The sequence below is a fragment of the Equus quagga genome, chromosome 9, assembly GCF_021613505.1.
Source record: "Equus quagga isolate Etosha38 chromosome 9, UCLA_HA_Equagga_1.0, whole genome shotgun sequence".
Lineage (NCBI taxonomy): Eukaryota > Metazoa > Chordata > Mammalia > Perissodactyla > Equidae > Equus > Equus quagga.
This window is the reverse complement of record NC_060275.1, coordinates 78,937,678-78,956,893: the sequence shown is the minus strand read 5'-3', so window position 1 is coordinate 78,956,893 and position 19,216 is coordinate 78,937,678. Positions and strand designations below refer to the sequence as shown.

The following is a 19,216-nucleotide window of genomic DNA, read 5'->3' as shown; positions in this document are numbered from 1 at the left end:
AGTGTGTGTCTGTATTTGAGGAGGAAACAATTCTTTTGTTTCCTCTTTGAAGATACAAATGAAGATTTCCGCCCACACAACTTTAATTATTTTTGGTATTACAAATTTTCTCAGCGTGAACTTGCTTTGGTTCTTTCTAAGAAGAGCATGTTACAGACCCCTTGCAAGGAAGCTTATTTACTAAAGCTCTAGAAGAATCCTAAGCTTGAGGCTATTACAGTGAGTATCATCAGGTGAGTGATGAAATCATTGTTTAGTGGAACACTAGCTAGGTTGAAAATTACTTGAAAAATGAATTCCCCTGATAATCAAAGTATCATAGGGACTTTTCTTATGGAAGCCTTAGTTGCCTTAGTTTTTTCCTTTAACCCAACTGGTAGTTTCAGATTTTTCACATGAATTACTCTTTGGCCTCTCTTCCATTAAAATGAGTTCCTTTTATAGGGACGTTGTGGAAATGGGGGGAAAGTGAGTGAAAATGTTTTTGCCTTGGTCTTTTAAATTAGGACCTTACAAGGAGTGAATTTGATGAGAGGACTAGAGTATTTGGGGACCAAGTTGGCTAGGTTAGTGGAAGGCAAGTTGTGACTGCAGTGCTAGCTCAAACTGCTCCTTTTTTACCTGTCTTGGAGCTTGAGGTCTGTATTTTGTATGGTTTGATATAGCTATAGCTCAAGACAGTACCTGACAGGTACTAATCTCAGAACTTAGAGAATTATTTACATACCTGTTTTTCAGGCTAATGTTTTGTATAAGGTAAAATCTTTACCTAATGTATGCTCAGTTATTTACAGTATGTATATATGTGTATAGTGCTTAAGAATCTCAGCTACCACTGACTAGTACTGTGCCCTTGGGAACCTTAAAATGTACTTCACATCTATATAAAAACCTGTTTTTCTTGTTTTGAAGAAAAGATACTATCAACCTCCTAGGGATATAGTGAAGACTAAATGAGATAATACCTGTTGTGCCGTAAGCAAATTGCCTATCAAATAGTATACATTCAGTATATATATTTTTATATATATTCATATATATTGATTGTATATTTTTTATGTCCTTAAATTAAGGTACTTGAATTTCCACATCTTTCATCTTTCTTCCACAATTTCATCTTTCTTTGTGAACTGTTTGTTCATAGAGTTAGGCTCATTTTATAAATTCATTTGTTGAAACTTTAAAAAAAAATTATATTACTTTTTTTGGTGAGGAAGATTGGCCCTGAGCTAACATCTGTTGTCAGTCTTCCTCTTTTTTTTTTTCCCCTCCCCAAAGTCCCCCCAGTACATAGTTGTGCATCCTAGTTGTATGTTCTTCTACTGCTTCTATGTGGGATACAACCTCAGCATGGCTTAATGAGTGGTGCCAGATCTGCGCTCAGGATCTGAACTGGTGAACCCCGGGCTGCTGAACTGGAGTGTGTGAACTTAACCACTCGGCCATGGGGCCAGCCCCCTGTTGCAACTTGTTTGCTGCTCTTGGAATACTGCTTTTCAGGCTAATTTGGCTTTATAAAAAGATGGATGATGCTAAGAGTCTGAGGATTCAGGAAATGGTAGAGTTGCCAGGCTGAAGAAGATTTAAGATTATCTTTAATACATGTACCCAGTGCAAATTACAAAAAGTACAGGGACTTTTAGAGAAGTTACCCCCTCACTCCTATTGCCCAGCAATAGTTCTTATCTGAAGAAACCAGTGTTAGTTTCTTCTGTATTTTTGTAGAGACATTATGTATATATAAGCACATTATATTCTTTTCCTTTCTAATACAAGTAGTAGCATGAGGTCCACCCTGCTCTACAGCGTTTTTTACTTAAGGAATTTTCTTGGAAGGTTATTCTATATAACACATGTAAAGCTACCTATTTTTCTTATTGCTGCGTAATAGTCTATTTAACCAGCCCTCTATTGATGTGTACATTGTTTCTTTTTCTCTTTATGTATTTTGAACAATATGCATGAATATCATTATAATTGTGGAGTACATTCCTATAAGTGGAATTGCTGAGTTTAATTTTGAGTTCTATGCCTCATTGCTCTCCATAGAGGTATACCAACTTACATTTCCAGCGCTAATGGGGTATCAGACTTTTTCTTAGGCGTTTGCCTTTTTCTTTGAGAATGAAAATTTTTCATTTATAAGTTCCTTTTCTGTGAACTCTGTTTATATCCTCTCCCCATGTGTCTTTTGAGCTCTTTTTTCTGTTGATTTGTAGGAGCATTTTATGTATGAAGGAAAGTCAGCCCTTTATTTGTGCTGTATGTGATGAGTATTACACTCCTCCCAGTTTGTTGTTTCCTTTGTCCTTAGTTGTGAATTTTGTCGCATAGAACGCTTTTTGCATTTGTGCATATACTTGAATATGTTAATATATTTTTATAACTTCTGTTTTTTGAGTGTCATACTTAGAAAGGCCTTCCTTCCCCCTCCTAAGATCATAAAAATTTTCCCCACCTTTTTCTTCAGTGACTTTGCTTTTTTCTCCTTTGAATCTCTCATCCATTTGACGATTATTTTGAGTAAGCTTTGAGATAGTTGTCCCAACTTTTTTGACATACTAAATTTCTTTTTTTTAAAAAATTCTTCTCCTCAAAGCCCCCCAGTTGTATAGTTGTATATATTCTACTTGTAGATCTTCTAGTTCTGCTATGTGGGACGCCACCTCAGCATGGCTTGATGAGTGGTGCTAGGTCTGTGCCCAGGAATCTGGACCTGCGAAACCCTGGGCTGCCCCCTAAATTTATGTATGTGTTTGGGTATTATATGGACTTTCTGTTCTCTTCCACTGATGTTTCTTTCTACTCGTGTATTAATGCTATATGGTGTCTTAATCACTGTAGCTTTTAAAATTGAGTTATTATTAAATAAAAGGGTGTTAAAAAGCCTTTTAATCTCTGGAATTAAGGAAACTTTTTCGAGGTCATATTGGCAGCTTATAACATTGTGTAAATTATTTCAGGCTCTTATAGACTGCAGGAAATTGTATTCTTTTGTTTTTTGAGGAAGATTAGCCCTGAGCTAACATCTGCCACCAATCCTCCTCTTTTTGCTGAGGAAGACTGGCCCTGAGCTAACATGCATGACCATCTTCCTCTACTTTATATGTGGCGCGCCTACCACAGCATGGCTTGCCAAGTGGTGCCATGTCTGCACCAGGGATCTGAACTGGCAGACCCCAGGCCACCAAAGCGGAACATGTGAACTTAACCACTGCACCACCGGGCCGGTCCCAGAAACTGGATTCTTAATGTTTAATTTAGGATTTTCTAATTCTGCAAGTTGATTTGCCTTTGACAAGCAAATTATCAAGCCCATTATTTTGTTGTAAATTGTTATGAAAATTATATTTAAAAAAATGAATTATTTGCCATAATTTAGATTAAAAGACTGAAGGAAAACGTATTTGTATTTGAAAACTCATTAGGCACAACCACTGTAAGAGAGTCTTGCTTTTATTTAGTAAAATGAGGGTTAAGATACCTTTTCTTGTTAAGAGGAGTAATTGAGATAGGTAAAGTGTTATGATGTTTGTGTAGGTGCTTAGTAAGTATTGTCTTTCCCTTCTGTATGATGTTTACTTTTGTCAGTAATTTTCCATCTCTACCTCTCTCAGTCCTCAAGGTCAAGATTTCTACTCCTTTGCTAATAAATCTAGTGATACAGAGTTCCAGCGCAAAGTAGCCAATTATGGAATTAATTTGATATCAGATTCATAATAATTTACTCTGATGGGTTTTACATTTTTGTAATTTGAAGTTTAATCATTATCATTATTGCACCTTTGTTTTTGTTTTTTTTTGTTTGTTTGTTTAACCTGTGATTGCCACTTCTGGTACCAGGAAGAATGCGCTAATAATCTTCCTCCTCCTTTCTCCTCCTTCCATTCTTTCATTCCATACTGTCTGTCTCCTTGTGGAGAATATTGTTTGAAGTACTGTTTGTAGTAGCTACTCCATAAATGTTTGCTGATGAATTATGTCCTTCAGAAAATGAGTGTATCAAATATTTCTTTATGGGAACCTCAATTGCGCTTAATAGAAGAGTGTATATATGTACGCCAAATCTTTTGGTAAGTAACTTGTGAAATTAAGGATTTTTTTGTTTCTTTTGATTTTTCTGTGTGCCTTTAATCTTTTTTTCTTGGTTTTGTTGAGATTAATTGATATACATCACTGTGTAAGTTTAAGGTGTACAGTATAATGGTTTGACAACGTATATTTTGAAATGATTACTGCAATGAATTTAGTTAGCCTCCTCTCAAATAGATACAATAAAAAGAGAAAGCAAAAAAATTTTTTTCTTTGAGAACTTTTAGTATTTACTCTCTTAACAACTTTCATATTTATGATACAGCAGTGTTAACTATAATCGTGCTGTATGTTACATCCTTAGTACTAATTTATCTTGTAACTGGAAGTTTGTGCCTTTTGACCACCTTTCTCCAATCCCATTCTCTCCCTGCGCCCCTGCCTCTGGTAACCACAAATCTGAAATCTATGAATTTAGGTTTTTTTTTTTTTTAGATTCCACATACAAGTGAGATCATACAGTATATGCCTTTCTCTGACTTAATATCCTCAAGGTCCATCCAAGGTCTTGCAAAATGGCAGGATTTCCTCGTTTTTTATGGCTGAATACTGTTCCTTTGTACTTATTTACCACAGCTGCTTTATCCGTTCATCTGTGGATGGAAAATTTTTTAAAAGGATGATAGTTGCTTTATTGCATTGAATTAAGTTTTGAATGCTTGACAGTCAAAGTAGCATTTAAGTTCTAAACCAGTCCTTAATGTGTATTTACCCTACAGTACTGAATAACTTTGTACTGATACTTCCAATTTATGTTCAGTACTACAGGGTTTTTATTATTTCCTTTTGTTTTACATGTGTGTTTCCTTTTTCTAGTGCCTAGAATCTCCGTTATCAAGGACACTTTGGACTGTGCTTTTTTTGTAATAGAACTTTTTCTTGTATGGTAATTTTTCTGTTTAGATTCATTCTCTACTGGGTACATTTTTAGTAAATTGTATCTCCCCAAATTATCCATATCTGTGTTTTCAGCTTTATTTACATAGGGTTGTTTAAAGTATTTCTTATGATTTTAAATATGCCTTGTGATTTTGGACTTTTGTATATTTGTCCTAGTGGCTTGTTTTGGTTTTTTTACCCCAGACAACAGTTTTGGGATTTATTTCTAAGTTCTTTGTTAATTGGTTTTGTGACTTTGTTTTTTTAGCATAGTTTGTTTTAAAATTACATGTGAAGAAATCTTTTTGTTTTTTGATTTTATTTTTCGATTAATTGAATTGTGGTCAAATTATGCTATTTGTATATTTGTTTGGAATTTATTAAAGTTTTTTGTGTGTCCTAAGGTGGATGCTTGAGAAGAAGATATGCTTTCTGTATTTGAGAGTTTAGCATTTGGTATATGAAGTCTGTTAATACTTAAATGAATATGGTTTAATTTTTCCATATTCTTACTAATTTTTTATCTCATAGATTTGCAGGTTTATATTGGACTGAGGAAGGTGTGTTCATGTCTCCTATTAGTGTTTTCTATTTGTTTCTTGTATCACTTGTGTTTTCTGCTTTATGAAAGTGTATCACTGTTATTGGGTGCATAAATATTAGAAATAATCATCTCAATTGTTAATTGTACATTTCAGTTTTAAGGTGTCTGCTTTGTCTCCTTTAATGCCTTTTAATTTGAATGCTACCCTATCAGTTCACTCACTGATCATTTTCTTCTGCGTTGTCTAATCTGTTAATCCTATCCAGTGTATTTTTCATTTCAGTTAGTACATTTTTTATCTCCAGAAGTTTCATTTGGATCTTTTGTATCTTTATTTTTTTCCTTGTGTTTGTGTTTTCCCTTACTTTAAACATATCTCTAATAGCTGCTTTAATGTCTTTGTTTGCAGATACAATTTCATCATATCTCTCGTTTCTGGATATCTCTTTTTTTCCTCCTCCTTCTCTCCAAAGCCCCCCAGTACATGGTTGTATATTCTAGTTGTGAGTGCCTCTGGTTGTGCCATATGGGACGCTGCCTCAGCATGGCTTGATGAGCAGTGCCATATCCGCACGCAGCATCTGAACTGGTGAAACTCTGGGCCAAGGAATCGGAGCACGCAATCTTAACCACTCAGCCATGGGGCTGGCGCCATGGATATCTTTCTATAAACTGATTCTCCTTCTTATTATTGGTGGTATTTTTCTGCCCTTTTTTGGGCATCACTGATAATTTTTGATTGGATGATGAAAATTATGAATTTCATTTTGTTTGCTAGATTTCATCGTTTGGCTTTTGTTTTAGGGAACAGTTAAATTACTAGGAATTAGCTGGATCTTTTCAATAAAATTCTGAGAGAGAAAATACATACAATTGAAACATTCAATTCAGTAAAATTCCTGTAATGTTAAAATTGAATTGGCTTGCAAGCTTTTACTTCTGGCCATGATGGAATAACAGCAAACCAGATAGCCAGATTTACCTACTCACCTTAAAAATCTAAAAAGTCAGGCAAAATATATGAAACAGACTTTTAGACATTGGATGACAGGAGGTGGTGAATCTTATAAATGCCCCAGCCCATCCCTTGAAGAAAATTAATAGATCACAACACAGGTAGCGTGAATTCACACATAGCCTGATGGTCTTACTAAAAGTTGAGGAAACAGCTGAAAATTTGAGAAGATCATAATAGGTAGACTTGTGGGGCAAAACGATAGGAAATTTCTGCAATGAGACAAAGAACTTAGAAGTGTCCACTCAAGGCTTTGGCTTAGGACTGACTTGCACATGTGCATGTGGAATCTACTGAGTGTGGAGATAGAACCAGTAGAAAGGAGTAGGTGAAACAATTCCCAAGATTTACATAGGGCCAGAAAAAGTGTTATGTTCCCATCAGCCAGTGTGGAAGGACCTCCTAATAGATGGAATATAGGCAGTCTTCAAAAGTATTTTCTCTAATTAGTGGGGCAAAATTAACCCTAGCCTACAAGCTTTTCTGGACTCACCCTAAAGAAGATTTTTTTGCCAGTCTGGTAGGTGAGTAGTTCTAGTATCTTTATTTGTATTTCTCTTGTTATGACTGTAGCTAAACACCTTTTCCTATGTTTAATAGTCATTTGATTTCTTTTGTGAACTGTCCATGTATTTAGCTGACTAAAAAAGTTAGTTACTGGACTTTTTATTTCCTCCTAGTTGTTAGGAACTGCCTGCCTGAGAAGGTGTTTATCTGCCTCACGTTTAGTTGATACTTTGGGTCTAGCATTTAAGATCCAAGGTAATTTTCCCCAGAACTTTGATGGCTATTTTATGTTCTTATAGGATGAGATGCTTAAGAAGTTTGATACAATCTGATTTTTTCCTTCATTTGTGGGAGAATGCTCTTTTTTCCTCTAGAAGTTGCTGTTTATCCTTGGAGTTCTGAAAATTTCATTCATTTGGCTGGATATTTCTTGAATTGTTTCTTTTGTGTTCATAGTGTTTTTTGTTTTTTTCCCCACCTTTTTTAAAAATTCAGTTCATAATAGTTTACACCATTGTGAAATTCCAGTTGTACGTTATTTCTTGTTGGCCACCACATGAGTGCTCCCCTTCACCCCCTGTGCCCACCCAGTAACCCCCTTCCCCTGGTAACTGCTGAACTGTTTTCTTAGTCCATGTGTTTGTTTATATTCCACATAGGAGTGAAATCAGTTGGTGTCTGTCTTTCTCAATCTGACTTATTTCACTTAGCATAATACCTCCAGGTCCATCCATGTTATTGCAAATGGGACTGTTTTTTTTCTTTAATGGCTGAGTAGTATTCCCTTGTACATACGTACCACAGTTTCTTTATCCATTCATCAGTTGATGGGCGCTTGGATTGTTTCCATGTCTTGGCTATTGTGAATAGTGCTGCAGTGAACATAGCAGTACATATGTTACTTTGGATTGTTGGTTTCAGGTTGTTTGGGTAGATACCCAACAGTGGGATAGCTGGCTTATATGGTATTTCTATTTTTAGTTTTTTGAGGAATCTCCATACTGTTTTCTATAGTGGCTGCACCAGTTTGCATTCCCACCAGCAGTGTATAAGGGTTCCCTTTTCTCCAAACCCTCTCCACCCTTTGTTATTTTTAGTCTTAATGATTATAGCCATTTTAATGGGTGATAGGTGGTATCTTAGTATAGTGTTTTTTTTTTTTTCTTGAGGAAGGTTAACCCTGAGCTAACGGCTGCTGCCAGTCCTCCTCTCTTTGCTGAGCAAGAATGGCCCTGAGCTAATGTCTGTGCCCATTTTCCTCTACTTAGTATGTGGAACGCCTCCCACAGTGTGGCTTGCCAACCAGTGAATCCCAGGCTGCTGAAGCAAAATGTGCGAATTTAACTGGTGTGCCACCGGGCCAGCCCTTAGTGTAGTTTTCATTTGCATTTCCATGATGATTAGTGATGTTGAACATCTTTTCATGTGTTTATTGGCCATAGGTATATCTTCTTTGGAAAAATGTTCATATCCTCTGCCCGTTTTTTCATCAGACTGTTTTTTTTGTTGTTCAGTTGTGTGAGTTCCTTATATATTATGGAGATTAACCCCTTGTCAGACAGATGGTTTGAAAATATTTTCTCCCACTTGGTGGGTTGTCCTTTTGAGCCTAGTTTCTTTTGCCTTGAAGAAGCTCTTTAGTCTGATGAAGTCTCTGTTGTTTATTTTTTCTTTTGTTTTCTTTGTCTGAGAACACATGGTATTTGAAAAGATCCTTTTAAGTTCCATGTCAAAGAGTATACTACCTATATTATCTTCCAGGAGTTTTATGGTTACAGCGTTTGTCTTCAACTCTTTGATCCATTTTGACTTTATTTGTGTATGGTGTGAGATGATGGTCTACTTTCCTTCTTTTGTAAGTGGTTGTCCAGATTTCCCAACACACTTTATTGAAGAGATTGTCTTTTCTCCATTGTCTGTTCTTGGCACCTTTGTCGAGGATTAGCTGTTTGTGGATGTGTGGTTTTATTTCTGGGCTTTCAATTCTGTTCCGTTGATTTGTGTGCCTGTTTTTGTGCCAGTACCATGCTGTTCTGATTGCTATGACTTTATAGTACATTTTGAAGTCAAGGATTGTGAGACCTCCAGCTTTGTTCTTTTTTCTCAGTATTGCTTTAGCAATTCGGGGTCTTTGGTTGCCCCATATGAATTTTAGGATTCTTCGTTTTATTTCCATGAAGAATGTCATTGGGATTCTGATAGGGATTGCATTGCATCTGTAGATTGCCTTGGGTAGTATGGACATTTTTAACTATGTTTATTCTTCCAATCCATGTGCCTGGAAAACCTTTCCATCTCTTTATGTCATCATCTATTTCTTTCAATAACGTCTTATAGTTTTCATTGTATAGGTCTTTCACCTCCTTGGTTAAATTTATTCCCAGATATTTTGTTCTTTTTGTTGCAATTGTAAATGGAATTGTATTCTTGAGTTCTCTTTCTGTAAATTCGTTGTTAGAGTATAGAAATGCAACTGATCTTTGCAAGTTGATCTTGTATCCTGAAACTTTACTGTAGTCGTTAGTTACATCTAATAGTTTTCTGATGGATTGTTTCAGGTTTTCTATATATAAGATCATGTCGTCTCCAAACAGAGTTTCACTTCTTCCCTCCCTATTTGGATTCCTTTTATTCCTTTCTCTTGCCTAATTGCTCTGGCCAAAACCTCCAGAACTGTGTTGTTGAATAAGAGGTGATAGTGGCCATACTAGTCTTGTTCCTGTTCTCGGGGGTGGCGTTCAGTTTTTCGCCATTGAGTATGATGTTGGCTGTGGGTTTGTCATATATAGCCTTTATTATGTTGTGGTAATTTCCTTCTATCCCCGTTTTGTTCAGAGTTTTTATCATAAATGGCTGTTGGATCTTGTCAAATGCTTTCTCTGCATCTATCGAGATGATCATGTGGTTTTTATTCCTCATTTTGTTGATGTGGTGTATCACATTGATTGATTTTGTGGTTGTTGAACCATCCCTGTGTCCCTGGTATAAATCCCACTTGATCATAGCATATGATCTTTTTGATGTGTTGCTGTGTTCGGGTTGCCACTATTTTGTTGAGGATTTTTGCATCTGTGTTCATCAGCATTATTGGCCTGTAGTTTTCCTTTTTTGTGTTGTCATTGTCAGGCTTTGGAATCAGTGTGAAGTTGGCCTCATAGAATGTGTTAGGAAGTGTTCCATCTTCCCTGATTTTTTGGAATAGCTTGAGAAGGACAGGTATTAAATCCTCTCTGGAAGTTTGGAAGATGGGGTCGGCCTGGTGGCGCAGCAGTTAAGCTTGCACGTTTCACTTCTCGGCGGCCCAGGGTTCACGGGTTCGGATCCCTGGGGGTGGACATGGCACTGCTTGGCAAGCCATGCTGTGGCAGGCGTCCCACATATAAAAAAGTAGAGGAAGATGGGATGGATGTTAGCGCAGGGCCAGTCTTCTTCAGAAAAAGGAGGATTGGCAGTAGTTAGCTCAGGGCTAATCTTCCTCAAAAAAAAAAAAAAAACTTTGGTAGAATTCTCCAGGGAAGCCACCTGGTCCTGTGCTTTTATTTTTTTGGGATGCTTTTGATTACTGTTTCAGTCTCCTGTGATTAGTCTATTCAGATTATCTATTTCTTCTTGGTTCATCTTTGAGAGGTTATAAGAGTCTAAGAATTTATCCATTGCTTCTAGATTGTCCATTTTGTTGGCATGTAGCTTTTTGTAGTATTCTCTTACAATCCTTTGTATTTCTGTGCTATCAGTTATTTCTTCACTTTCATTTCTAATTTTACTTATCTGAGTTTTCTCTCTTCTTTTCTTTGTAAGTCTGGCTAGGAGTTTGTCAGTTTTTTTTTATCTTCTCAAAGAATCACCTCTTTGTTTCATTAATCCTTTCTACTATCTTTGTTGTTTCAATAGCATTTGTGCTATGACTTTTATTATTTCTCTCTTTCTGCTGACTTTAGGCTTTGTTCTTCCTTTTCTAATTCAGTTAGGTGTAGTTTGAGATTGCTTATTTGGTATTTTTCCTGTTTATTAAGGTGAGTGTGTATTGTGATGAATTTCCCTCTTAATATGGCTTTTGCTGCGTCCCATATGAATTTGTATGGTATGTTTTCATTTTCATTTGTCTCCAGATATTTTTTGATTTCTCCTTTAATTTCTTCAGTGGTCCATCTGTTGTTCAATAGCATGTTGTTTAGTCTTCACATCTTTGTCCCTTTCTCAACTTTTCTTTTTTTTTTTGAGGAAGATTAACCCTCAGCTAACATCTGCCACCAATCCTCCTCTTTTTGCTGAGGAAGCTGTGCCCATCTTCCTCTCTTTTATACGTGGGACGCCTGTCACAACATGGCTTGATAAGTGGTGAATAGGCCTGTGCCTGGGATCTGAACTGGCGAACCCTGGGCCACCAAAGTGGAACACGCAAACTTAAACCACTGCACCACCAGGCCGGCCCCTCTCAGCCTTTTTCTTGTAATATAATTTCTAGCTTCATAGCATTGTGATTGGAAAAGATGGTTATTATTTCAATCATCTTAAATTTATAGAGGCTTGCCTTTCCCAACATATGGTCTGTCCTTGAGAATGTTCTGTGCACACTTGAGAAGAGTGTGTATTCTGCTGTTTTTGGATGGAGTGTTCTCTGTATGTTAAGTCCAAGTAGTCTAATTTTTCATTTAATTCCACTGTTTCCTGGTTGATTTTCTGTCTAGATGATCTATCCATTGATGTGAGTGGAGTGTTGAGGCCCCCCATTGTTATTGTGTTATTATTAGTATCTTGTTTTAGATTTGTTAATAGTTGCTTTATGTACTTTGGTGCTCCTGTGTTGGGTGCATAGATATTTATAAGTGTTATGCCTTTTTGCTGGAGTGTCCCTTTGATCATTATGTACTGCCCCTCTTTCTCTCTTTTACCTGTCTTATCTTGAAGTCTACTTTGTCTGATATAAGTATTGTGTCACCTGCTTTCTTTTGTTTGCCATTAGCTTGGGGTATCGTCTTCCATCCGTTCACTCTGAGCCTGTGTTTGTCATTGGAGCTGAGATGTGTTTCCTGGAGGCAGCTTATTGTTGGGTCTTGTTCTTTAATCCATCTCGCCACTCTGTCTTTTTATTGGAGAATTCAGTCTATTTACATTTAGGGTGATTATCGAGGGCTTAATGCTGCCATTTTATCACTTGTTTTCTGGATCTCCTGCATTTCTTGTTTCTCGTCCTATGTATTTTGGTTTACCAATTGAGTTACGTGATATTTTATGTTGTGTTTCTTTATTTTCTCCTTATTTATTATTTGTGTCTCTGTTCTGCTTTTTTGTTTAGTGGTTACCATGAGGTTTGTATTCAAAATCTCAATAGATAAGATAGTCCATTTTCTGATGGCCTCTTATTTCCTTAGACTAAACCCAGTCAGTCCTTTTCCTCTCCCCCTTCTAAGTTGTTTTTCTCACAGCTTGTTCCGTTTTGTGTTGTCCTCCCCCCTCCTTTTTTTCAGGTATGAGGGCCTTCTTGAAGATTTCTTGTAGAGGGGATCTTGTGGGTACGAACTCCCTCAGCTTTTGTTTATCTGGGGAAGTTTTTATTTCTCCATCATATCTGAAGGATATTTTCACTGGGTAGACTATTCTTGGTTGAAAGTTTTGTCCTTCAAAGATTTGAATATGTCATTACAGTCTCTCCCAGCCTGTAAGGTCTCTGCAGAGAAATCTGCTGAAAGCATGATGGGGTTCCTTTGTAGGTTATTTTCTTCTGCTTTGCTGCCTTTAGTGTATTTCCTAATCGAGTCAGATATTTCTTGGAGACTTTCTTCATTTCTTTCTTTCTTTCTTTTTTTTTTTGAGGAAGATTAGCCCTGAGCTAACATCCACAGCCAGTCCTCCTCTTTTTTCTGAGGAAGACTGGCCCTGAGCTAACATCTGTGCCCATCTTCCTCTACTTTATATGTGGGGCATCTGCCACAGCATGCTTGACAAGTGGTGCGTAGGTCCACACCCGGGATCTGAACTGCCGAACTCTGGGCTGCCAAAGCAGAACGTGCAGACTTAACCACTGTGCCACCAGGCTGGCTCTTTCTTCATTTCTTTTTAGTCTTAGTTCTCTCTCCTCTGCTGTCTGGAGCATTTCAACATGTCTATCCTCGATTGTGCTGATTTGCTTCTCTATGATGTCTGCTCGAGCATTCAGGGAATCAATTTTTTTTTTAATCTCATCCATTGTGTCTTTGATCTCCAATATTTCTGATTGGTTCTTCTTTATAGTTTCAATATCTTTTATGAAGTAGCTCCTGAACTCATTGAATTGTTTCTCTACATTGTCTTTTAACTTGTTGAGTTTTTTAATGACAGCTATTTTGAATTGTCTGTCATTTAGATTACACATTTCTGTGTTCTCAGGACTGATTTCTGAGTACTTGTCATTTTTTCTCTTGTCTGGAGATTTAATATAACTTTTGATACTGCTGGAGGGCGTGGCTCTGTTTCTGCACATCGTGGTATTATTTGGTCACAGTTACCGCCTGCTGCCACTGGGTTGGGGTCAAGAACCGTGTAGTCTGATCCCTCTGCCTTCTGCCGAGATCCCAGGCACTGGACCTGGCCCTGGACGGGTTGGGGGAGGGGCACTTTCTCCTGCGTGCTCTCTAGGTTTTCTCGCTCTGCTCTCTACTCTCTGCTCTCCTGGGATGATGGCTTGATGAGGTCACCCCCTGTGATAGCTTTCACCCTGGTAGAGGGCTTCTCTCCAGGCTGTGAAGGCCCTTGGGGATCTTGGATGTTCCTGTGAACGAACGTGCCCTCCCCCTTTCCTTCCTTCTCTGAGATCACACCTGGTCCTGGATTTTAGTGTTTTTGGGGAGGGAGCGAAGTTTTCTCTTACCCTGTTCCACATCCTCTGAGGCAGGGCTCCACGCTCTCCACTGTCCATCATATGGCTGTGTGGGTCTCTCAGACGTCTTTCGTGTTATGTTTGGATGTCCTCTATTGAAGTATCAATGTTTTTTTCGTTGTATGGTCGAGGGGAGAGATGACTGGGAGAGCTCACACCACCATGATGCTGACGTCATTCCCAAGAGTCGTGTTCATAGATTTTCCTGTTTTCTTTCGTGTTGCTACTTTTGTTAAAATGTTTGATGATTATTGGTTCATATTTGAGAATGATGTGATGAAAAGCTGTTTGGGTGTTTTGTGTATGTAAGCAGTGCTTATGGAATGACTTTTAGGTTGAAGGACCCTGAAAAGCCAAATATCTTTATGGTGCCAGTGCCCATGTTAGCTTCTTAGAGGATCCAACCCTTTCTTTTGAGTGATTATTAGCTACTCCGTGGATGCTTGTGTATTTGTTCATGCTCACCACCAAGCACTTCTCCAATTCTTTGTGGATATCTAACTTGGTGTTCTCTAATTTAATTCACTTAGAATTTTCTGACGCTAATTACCTGAAGTTAGTGTAGGTCCCATAGGTTAAGAGTTCAGTCTTGTAGGACTACCCCTCTTCATTTCAGAAACTAATCTTAAGTAGTAGTTTCCCAGGTTACCCACACTTCTGTTTGATTTGGCTGCAAATTGGAGATTCCTGCGACCACCCCACCCACACCTTCTGGTTCAGTAATTTGCTATAACGGCTCACAGAACTCAGGGAAACACTACTTACTATTACGAGTTTGTTGTAAAAGATATTAGAAAGGACAGAAATCCCTGGGGTGAGGTCTGAAAGGGTCTTGAGTACAGGAGCTTCTGTCCCTGTGGAGTTTGGGGTGTGCCACTGCCTCAGCACGTAGATACATTCACCAACCTGGAAGCTCTTTGAACTCCTTGTTTTAGGGATTTTAGGGAGGTTTGGTTACCTAAGCCTAAATGATTCAGTCTTTGGCCATTGATGATTAACTCAAAATTACCAAACTAAGTTCTTGAGGGTTTTGTTCCTGGTTTTCTGTTCAAAAACAGTTTTCATTTGAAAATTTTATCAGTAGTAACACATGCACAAAAGTGCACAAATTCTAAGTATACAGCTTGATACTTTCTCACGAAGTGAATACACTGTGTTAACACCATTTACTAGCATCCCAAAATCTCTCCTTATGTCCCCTTCATTTCCTAACTTTAAAATTTTATTGATCTTTGGTTTTCTGTCTCTCTTTAGCTCTCCACATCCGGTCCTCTGCTATCATCCACCTGTAGATTCTGTTTCTGCAATCTCCCCCCTTCTCTGCCTATTTTTAGCTCCATATCCATTGCTACGACCCCCTTTTTCTTGCTTTCTTTACTTCCAGTCTTTAGAATAGAGCTTTGAGTTTGGCTTTTATATTCCAGTTTTTAAAACATTGAGAAGCTCTTTTAAATTGAACTCATTGGAAAACTCATGAATAGTCCTTTTTTTCCCCAGGAAGATTAGCCCTGAGATAACATCTGCTGCCAATCCTCTTTTTGCTGAGGAAGACTGGTCCTGAGCTAACATCCGTGCCCATCTTCCCCTGCTTTATATGTGGGGCGCCTACCACAGCATGGCTTACCAAGCAGTGCCATGTCCACACCAGGGATCCCAATCAGTGAACCCTGGGCTGCCGAAGCAGAATGTGTGAACTTAACTGCTTTGCCGCCAGGCCAGCCCTATGAATAGTCCTTTTAAAAAAAATTTAACACAAAGCTTCTGAAAACTTCTGTCATGAATTGGTTGGTGGTGTGAACCAAAGTTCGTTTTTTTTTTTGCCATATATAAACCTCATTTCAAAATGAATCTTAAATTTTAACATAAAACAATACTGTAATATTCCTCGAGAAAACAGGAAGGACAACATTTGTATGACTGTGGTTCAGTCACAATTTCTTTTATAAACACAAAATGCATGAACTGTAGGAGAAAAAAATTGATAAAATGTTCATCGTACTTTGTTTTAAAAAAAATTTTAATCAGCCCTTTCACTCTCCTCCCTCCCTGCTTCCCTTCTGGTAACCACTACCCCAGTCTTTGTCTCTGTGTGATTGCTTGTTGTTGTTTTTATCTTCTACTAATGAGTGAGATTGTATGGTATTTGACTTTCTACTTCTGACTTATTTCGCTTAGCATAATACCCTTAAGGTCCATCCATCTTGTCACAAATGGCTGGATTTCTTAATTTCTTATGGCTGAGTAGTAGTCCGTTGTGTATATATACTACATCTTCTCTATCCATTTGTCCCTTGGTGGGCACCTAGGTTGCTTCCAAGTCTTGACTGTTGTGAGTAATGTGGCAGTGAACATAGAGGTGAATGTGTCTTGATGCATTCATGTTTTCATGTTGTTTGAATAAATACCCAGCGGTGGAATAGCTGGATCGTATGGTAGTTCTATTCTTAATTTTTTGAGAAGTCTCCATATTGTTTTCCATATTGGCTGCACCAGTTTGTGCTCCCACCGGCAGTGTATGAGAGTTCTTTTTCTCCACATCCTCTCTAACACTTATTTCTTGTCTTGTTAATTATAGCCATTCTGACTGGTGTGAGGTGATAACCTCACTGTGGTTTTGATTTGCATTGCTTTAATAATTAGTGATGTTGAACATCTTTTCATGTGCTTCTCAGCCATCTATGTATCTTCTTTGGAAAAATGTGTTCACATCTTTTGCCCATTTTTTTTCCTGTTTTTTTCTCCCCGAATCCCCCCAGTATATAGTTGTATAGCATGTGGGACGCCGCCTCAACGTGGCCTCACGAGTGGTGCCATGTCCTCGCCCAGGATCTAAACTGGCGAAACCCTGGGCCACCAAAGCAGAGCACGCGAATTTAACCACTTGGCCACGGGGCCGGCCCCCTTTTTGCCCATTTTTAAATTGGGTTGGTTTTCTGTTGTTGAGATGTTTGAGTTCTGCATATATTTTGGATATTAACTCCTTATCAGACACATGGTTTGCAAATATTTTCTCCCAGTTGTTAGGTGGTTTTCTCATTTTGTTGATGGTTTTCTTTGCTGTGTGGAAGCTTCTTAGTTTGATGTAGTTCCGTTTGTTTATTTTTTCTATTGTTTCCCTTCCCTGGTCAGACATGGTACTTGAAAATAGGCTGCCAAGACCGATGTTGAAGAGCATACTGCCTCTGTCTTCTTCTAGGACTTTTATGGTTTCAGGTCTTACATTCGAATCTTTAATCTGTTTTGAGTTATTTTTTGTGTGTGGTGTAAGATAATGGTCTACTTTCCTCCTTCTACATGTGGCTGTCCAGTTTTCCCAGCACCATTTCTGAAGAGACTTTCCTTTCTCCATTGTGTGTTCTTGGCTCCCTTGTTGAAATTAGCTGTCCACAGATGTGTGGGTTTATTTCTGGGCTCTCAATTCTATTCCATTGATCTGTGTGTGTGTTTTTGTGCCAGTACCATGCTGATTTGATTACTATAGTTTTGTATTATATTTTGAATTTAGGGAGTGTGGCATCTCCAGCTTTGTTCTTTTTTCTCAGAATTCCTTTGGCTCTTGGAGCTTTCTGTTGTTCCATATAACTTTTAGGATTCTTTGTTCTAGTTCTGTGAAAAATGTCATTGGAACTTTGATAGGGATTGCACTGAGTCTGTAGATTGCTTTAGGAAGTATGGACATTTTAACTGTGTTAATTCTTCCAGTCCAAGAGCATGGAATATCTGTCCATTTCTTTGTGTCTTCTTCAGTTTCTTTCAACAATGTTTTATAGTTTTCAGTGTACTGATCTTTGACTTTGGTTAAATTCATTCCTAGATATTTTATTCTTTTTGTTGCATTTGTAAATGGGATTATATTCTTAATTTGTCTTTCTGTTACTTAATTGTTAATATGTAGAAATACAACTGATTTTTGTATGTTGATCAACTTGACCATATTCGTTTACTATTTCTAAAAGTTTTTTGGAGGATTCTTAGAGTTTTCTATATATAAAATCATGTCATTTGCAAGTAATGACAGATTCACTTCTTCCTTTCCAGTTTGGATCCCCGTTATTTCTTTTTCTTGCCTGATTGCTCTTGCTAAGACTTCCAATACTATGTTAAATACAAGTTGTGAAAGTAGGCATCCTTGTCTGATTCCTGGGCATCCTTGTCTGATTTCTGTTCTTAGAGCAACAGCTTTTGGTTTTTCTCCATTGAGTATGATATTAGCTGTGGGTTTGTCATAGATGGCCGTTATTATGTTGAGGTACCTTCTTTCTATACTCATTGTATTCAGAGTTTTAATCATAAATGGATGTTGTATCTTGTCAGATGCTTTCTCTGCATCTGTTGACACGATCATGTGATTTTTATTCTTCATTTTGTTAATGTGGTTTGTCATGTTGATTGATATGTGAATGTTGAACCATCCCTGCATCCCTCGAATAAATCCCACTTGATCATGGTATATGACCTTTTAAATATATTGTTGTATTCGATTTGCTAATATTTTGTTGAGGATTTTTGCATCAATGTTCATCAGCAATATTGGCCTGTAATTATTTTGCCTGTGTGTTGTCCTTGTCTAGTTTTGGTATCTGGGTAATGTTGGCTTTGTAGAATGAGTTAGGCAGCTTCCTCTCCTCTTCGATTTTTTGGAAGAGTTTGAGAAGGGTATTAAGTCTTCTTTGACTGTTTGGTAGTATTCACCAGGGAAGCCATCTGGTCCTGAGCTTTTAATTTTGGGGAGGTTTTTGATTACTGTTTGGATCTCCTTACTGGTGATTGGTCTATTCACGTTCTCTATTTTCTTCTTGATGCAGTATTTAAAGGTTGCTTGAGTCTAGGAATTTATCCATTTCTTCTAGATTATGCAGTTTGTTGGTGGTATAGCTTTTTGTAGTGGTCTCTTATAAAAAGTTGTAGATTTTAATGTTTCCCTCTCCAGTTGATTTACTGAATCCCTCCACCTTTCGTTTTAGAACAAGCTACCAGATTTATTTTCTAAAAGCACATTTCTAGACGTTAATTGCAACCATAAAACTTCTGAGTGCTTCTCTTGCCAGCTGAATTAAGTTCTGGTTTCTCATTCCTGTGGGCTGTTCAAGGCCTTCTACTTTCTGTCCCCAAAGTACTTTCTCTACTTGGATTTAGATATACCCTGCATAGTAAGTGGTGTTTGGTTGACTTGTTTGTTACTGGCTTGATATGTTGAGAGTATAGTGACTAGATTCATTAGTTCAGCTACTTTTGTAACAGAATGGTTTAGTACCAATTAGAAAGGAAGCCCCCAGTGATTTGAAGAGACCTGTTAAGAAAATATCCCATACTTTAAATTCTT

At 37.7% G+C, this 19,216-nt stretch overlaps 1 protein-coding gene across 4 annotated transcripts in view; it reads left to right on the top strand.

Moving 5' to 3' along the window:
• The window catches only part of GPBP1 (GC-rich promoter binding protein 1), a 94,177-nt gene that overhangs the window by 15,296 nt on the left and 59,665 nt on the right, over positions 1 to 19,216 (top strand). The window contains exon 1 of one of the 4 annotated variants that reach the window (XM_046671479.1): positions 215 to 233. The exons of the other annotated variants lie outside the window; for them this stretch is intronic. The gene's annotated coding sequence lies outside the window, so the exon portion shown is untranslated. Of the gene's footprint in view, positions 1 to 214; positions 234 to 19,216 lie in introns of those variants that run through there. 4 annotated transcript variants of the gene reach the window in all.